The 6,000-nt window shown below is 35.4% G+C and overlaps 1 long non-coding RNA gene across 2 annotated transcripts in view; it reads left to right on the top strand.

Annotated features, from left to right (window-relative positions):
* The window catches only part of LOC126298431 (uncharacterized), an 87,283-nt gene extending 83,337 nt beyond the window's left edge, over positions 1 to 3,946 (top strand). Inside the window, exon 3 of one of the 2 annotated variants that reach the window (XR_007552605.1) lies at positions 3,545 to 3,946. This is a non-coding gene — a long non-coding RNA (uncharacterized LOC126298431). Of the gene's footprint in view, positions 1 to 3,165; positions 3,262 to 3,544 lie in introns of those variants that run through there. The other variant, XR_007552606.1, reaches the window with a different exon arrangement.
* The last annotated feature ends 2,054 nt before the right edge of the window (positions 3,947 to 6,000 follow it).

Here is a 6,000-nt window from a genome sequence, read left to right on the forward strand (position 1 = left end):
TTATAGTCCCCCTGTTTTGTGATGTAAACATTTTTTACTATACTAGCACACCTGTTATGTTATCTTGTAAACCATATGTTTTTAATGCATGTTTCCCCTTGTCCATAAAAATGACAGCCATAACCCCCATACACAAAAAAATGTGACATGTCTTGTAATAATAATAATAATTTCCGTCCAGTCTCTCTTGCATCTGCCCTTGCTAAAGTAGTGGAATATTGCATACAGCTCCAAATGAGTCAACATCTGTCTGTAAACAATGTTCTAAGTGCCTCACAGTATGGCTTCAGGGCCAAACTGTCAACAGTAAAAGCACTGGAAAATATTGTTTCATTTATACTATCATCATTTGGATTAAGATTATCTCTTAATACTATGCTTGTGAATCTTAGCAAAGCATTTGACTGACTAGGCCATAGAATTCTGTCAGAAAAAAATGGTACTGCTTTGGTTTTAGAGGCTCAGAACTATTTCTGATCAAATCCTACCTGAATTACAGAAAACAAATTGTGCAGTTCAGTAAGACGAGTTCAAATTTTTTAATGTCATGCTGGGAATGTTGCAGGGTTCTGTCTTCTCATATTTACTCTTCATAATATATGTAACTAACTTGCTCAGTATTATGTTGTGTAAATGTACTTTCTATATAAATAATGTCACTTTTTTAACAATGGGGAAAGACTTTGGAGCATTAAAGCAGAAAAGTAGCGATTATCTCAGAGCAGCCAGTAAGTGGTTCCAAATCGATTAATTGCATTACCATAAAAAAATTTTAACTATTGTCTTTAGCTTACGCAATAAAGATGAAGATGATGGTGATGCCTGTGCTTCAACTAAACCCTTGACTCAAAATTGACATGGAAGAATTGTACCTATTATATATGTACTAAGTTAACACGTGTTACGTAATGTTAGACAAACTAAGGTCTTTCAGTTTCTGTTGGTCCATAATAGGCAGGGGACATCGGCTGGTTAAGTAATTGTCAATGTCAATAATTCACCAACAGTTGTTTTATTGTGAATTATTTTTCAAGTGACGCAATTTTATAATGATTTAGTTCATGATATCCAGTGTTTGTGTTGGTATAGGACAAGTTCATTTATTTGGATAGATGCAGATGGGGTCTGAAGATGGCATAATGAAATGCCAAAACTGGTAGCATTAACAATAAAATATTGACATTGACAAAAACCAAGGTCTTGTGTTAATGATGAGCTATTATTCAGTGCACACTATGCATTTTTCCGCACTCACTTGACATAAGTGGTTTTGTTATAGGATGTTTCCCATGCAGCAAACAAAGTTCTCATTTGGCAATGAAAGGGAATCGTATGCATTTACGTAATCAGAAATAAACACTCTGTATATCATATTTCATAAAAACTAAAAATACCAATAGTGATAGCCCTTTTTGTACTAAGTTGTCTAATAGATACAAAATAAAACCAACAGTCACAATGTATGACAACTTGTCTATAAACATATGACACACCTTACACAGCAGATCGCTATCACAGTTGCTAGACTAAGGAAACTGAAAATAATTACATATACATGGGGGGGAAAACTATTTAACATGTTGCAAGTACCAGTACACAATGTGTTGCTGTGTGTTTAAAAACGTCACACAGAAATGGCTTAGAGAAAAGACATCTTATACAGTAGAAGAGATAAAATTGTGTCCTAAAGATGATCATAAGTACTAACGTAGTTTCACGTAGATTAAATTTGTGTGTGTCAATACTGAATATATTATGTGCAATATGACAGACAATTTTATATCTTGATAGACAATGATGATCTAAAATATCACCCTATGTATATTAGGTATGTTAAGTGTGTATTCAGACAAAAGATGACACTGATTGCACTTTCAGTGTTTCAACAAGGATAATAAAGCAATGTTTGTTGTCATGAGTAAATCTGATAACCAAAACTCTTGCATATCATCTTCAGGGATCTAGGGATTCTTGCACCTACATGGCAATAGATATAACACCCTAACAGTATTTGTGGTTAATAACAAGAGCAAATTTATGATAAAGTTAGTGATTCGCAAATACAATACTCTCATTATAAATAATTCCTTTATAGCATATTGATGTATCTCTAGCGTTCAAAATGTGTTTTGTATTCTGATGCAAAAGTCTACAACACAGTGCCAGTAGACAGCAGGAAGGAGAATAAATATTCCAAAATATTTAAAAATTAAGGAAAGAATACCAAATAAGCCACTCCTACAATTAGTCAAAATACTTAGACCACAAATGTAAATTCTGCATACTAGATAGATCCTGATTTGGCCAGTAGTCATATATAGACAATTGATAGTGGTCTGTGGAAAGTTACATAAATGATTTGTTTGAAGTATTACATAATAATAGCAGCTGAGTAGTATAAGAGCAGGAGCTATGGCTGTTTTTCAAAATAGCTGTTTTTCTTCTAGTAAACATATATTAATTAATCTAGAAGTAATGACCATAATTATCAGGTTTGAGTAGATTAGCACCAGTCATTTTTTTGGTGGTATACATTCCAGAATTAGTGAGAGTGGTTGTTTCTGTCTGTAAATTTATTTATTCATTCATCCAGGTATAATCATTCAGTGATATACCATTTGTCATTGTAATATAATGAATATAAATGACTCAAAATTTACATACACACAGAGAATGAGTATGTTTTATGAGGACAGGACAGGTGGACAGTCATGGCGTTGATAAAAGAACCAGCCTAGCATTTGCCTGAAGTAATTTAGGAAAACCTAAATGAGGATGGCTGGTCAGAGCAGGCTCCATCCTCTCAAATATAAGGTTGAATAAATGATTGCATTTTCAACAGTATCCTGAATGCAAGGGATGGGGAGAAGGTAGGAATATGAATGTTTAGTGTCCATGCCCTGTAAAGTCCCCTGGAAACTGGTGAAATCTTATGCTGATACCTAATTGCTTCACTTGCTACACATCAACATATTTCACTCGTTCTTATATTGTGTTTTCACACTTGGATATGTTACTAATCACATGAGAGATGCATACATTAAAGTTAGTGGAAATATACATACCTTTTTGAATTATTCAGTAATAGAAGACTCTCTTTGCTAATAGTAAATAATTGCTCTTGCAATGGTCTTTTTTTTCTTTTATGAACCACCCCCCACCCAGAGAGAAACAGTGATTGCTTATGGCTGGCACCCTGAAGACCACAGCAACATGTTTAAGTGGACAAGCCTTCAACTGCGACATACGTCCTGATTTGGCCAGTAGTCATATATTGCCCTGTAAAGTTCTCTGGAAACTGGTGAAATCTTATGCTGATACCAAATTGCTTCACTTGCTACACATCAACATATTTCACTTGTTCTTATAGTGTGTTTTCACACTTGGGTATGTTACTAATCACATGAGAGATGCATACATTAAAGTTAGTGGAAACATACATACCTTTTTGAATTATTCAGTAATAGAAGACTCTCTTTGCTAATAGTAAATAATTGCTCTTGCAATGGTCTTTTTTTTCTTTTATGAACCACCCCCCACCCAGAGAGAAACAGTGATTGCTTATGGCTGGCACCCTGAAGACCACAGCAACATGTTTAAGTGGACAAGCCTTCAACTGCGACATACGTCACAATATAGTCATCCAAGCTCTAAGTGAAACAGTGAAAAGTGGTGTGAATATACAAAAGAACCCACATCAGGGCAGTGAAGGTAGCTCTAACAACCCTAATACGAGGGTTGGAACTTGAATACTGGCAACTATTTTTTACAGCCCATACAAAATAGATCCATGTTTCAAACTTTTACTGCCCTTCAAATCAGTCACCAGCATTGTGTATAATCCGTTGCCAGTGATGTGGAAGTCTTAGGATACTCATAGCATTGCCAGTTGTGTTGACAGTTCGACCAGCACAGTGTATTGCCTGATGTATTTGTAGCAGTAATGAAGTGAATGCCTTGAAGTGTTTCCTCCAGTTTAAAAATTGAGTTGAACATACGAGGGCTTAAGTGAGGGGAGAGCAGTAGGAGGTACAGCACTTAGCAGCCTCATCTGTCATACAAATCAGTAACAGCTCGCACTGTACGCGCTTGGCCACTGTCCTGCAAAATGATGGTAAGGTCCTGCAGAAAGTGTCATCATTTCTGTCTCTATGCTGTTCATTTTTGGAACCCAACCTACGACCAGTTTAGAGACAGAAGAGATGACACATTCTGCAAGACCACACCATCATTTTGCAGGACAATGCTCAAGCACGTACAGTGCAAGCTATTACGGATTTGTTTGACTGATGGGGCTGCTAAGCGCTATACCACCTACTGCATTCCCCTTAATTAAGCCCTCGTGAGTTCAACTCGATTTCTAAACTGAAGGAAACACTTCATGGCACTCGCTTCAGAACTGCTACAGATTCGTCGGGCAATAGACCGCGCCGCTCGAACTGTCAACACAACTGGCACTGCGAAGAGTATCCTGCAACTTCCACATCGCTGGCAACGGGTTATACACAATGCTGGTGACTACTTTGAATGTCAGTAAAACTTTGAAACACGTATCTGTTTTGTGCAAGCTGTAAGTAATTAGTTGCCACTATTAAAGTTCCAACCCTCGTATATTCCACTAAAATATCAGACATCTCAAAAATAAATTAGTGGTTTTATTTGTAAATGTACATTATTCAGTTCTTGTTAATTGTACACAAGTTTTATGTCCTACTGAGCACCATATGACAATTTAATTTGAGCAGCTGCAGCTTAATGGGTATAATTTAGCTACTTATTATTGTAGAACAAGTAGAGAGAAAGGTGGTGCTGTAATTGATATTGATAACAAAATTGTTTATAAACATTTGTATTTAAATAAATATTGTACAGATCAATATGGTAAAGTCATTGCCATTGCAAATGACAAAAACAGCTACTGTTCCTTGGTAGGAAAGTTTTGCATTTTATTGAGTAACTTAGAATCTCTTTTGGCTAAACTTTTTTCGAAAACTAGAAATTTAATAGTTTCAGTTGATTTTAAGGTTAACTTGTTAACTGAGAACAACTGTAAGACTGATCTACAAAATTTAGCGAACTCTTTACAACATGGCTCTATGGTTAATATCCCCATTAGAGTTACAGAACATTGCAAAATTCTTATTGACAGTATTTTCATTGAGAAGACAACAGTGCAAGTATAAGCCAAGTCATAAATGTGCTTTCTGACCATGATGGTCAACTGCTTAAAGTCAACAGCATCAATTTGTGCAACAAAGTTTCCTATACCTATCAGTCCTTTAGATGTGTAAACACAAACTCTTTCTGCCTTTGATTACCATTTGTCACATATAGATTGAGATCCACTGTGTAGGATAACTAACGTAAATTTTAAATTTTCTTAAATGAATTTGTCTTTCTGTTTGAAGTGACTGTTTCAAAAAGAACTGTCAGGAAGAATGTTGAGGTTTCTGCCAGTAACCCAGGAATTACTGAAGGAATTGAAATTTCTTGCAGTAGTACGAGGGTATTACATGCCTCATTTAGAGTATCAAATGATCCTCTTCAAAAATTTTATTGTAAATTGTACTGTAAAGCTTTAAAAAGTTTGGTAAACTAATGCAGAAGCTCATATATTACTGCAATTGATAACTAAGAACAAAATTTAAAAAATGGAATGTCAGAAGCAGAGAGAGAGAGAGAGAGAGAGAGAGAGAGAGAGAGAGAGAGAGAGAGAGAGAGAGAGAGAAGCTATAATGATGACCGTGTAACAATTTCTAACATATTTAACAATTACTTGTTAACTGCAGCTCATGAGTTGTAAGGTTTCCTTAAATACAACCATGAATTTATTACGAAGAGGTTACCACAACATATATGACCCAACTTGTATAGCTCCAGCTGCTATTAATGAAAGTAAAAATAGAATAAGTGCTTTAAAAAACAAAAATACAACAGATTCCGAAAACACCTCATCGTAAGTTCTAATGCACTGTAGACATTATATAAATGGTGGTCAGA

Source organism: Schistocerca gregaria, chromosome X, assembly GCF_023897955.1.
Source record: "Schistocerca gregaria isolate iqSchGreg1 chromosome X, iqSchGreg1.2, whole genome shotgun sequence".
Lineage (NCBI taxonomy): Eukaryota > Metazoa > Arthropoda > Insecta > Orthoptera > Acrididae > Schistocerca > Schistocerca gregaria.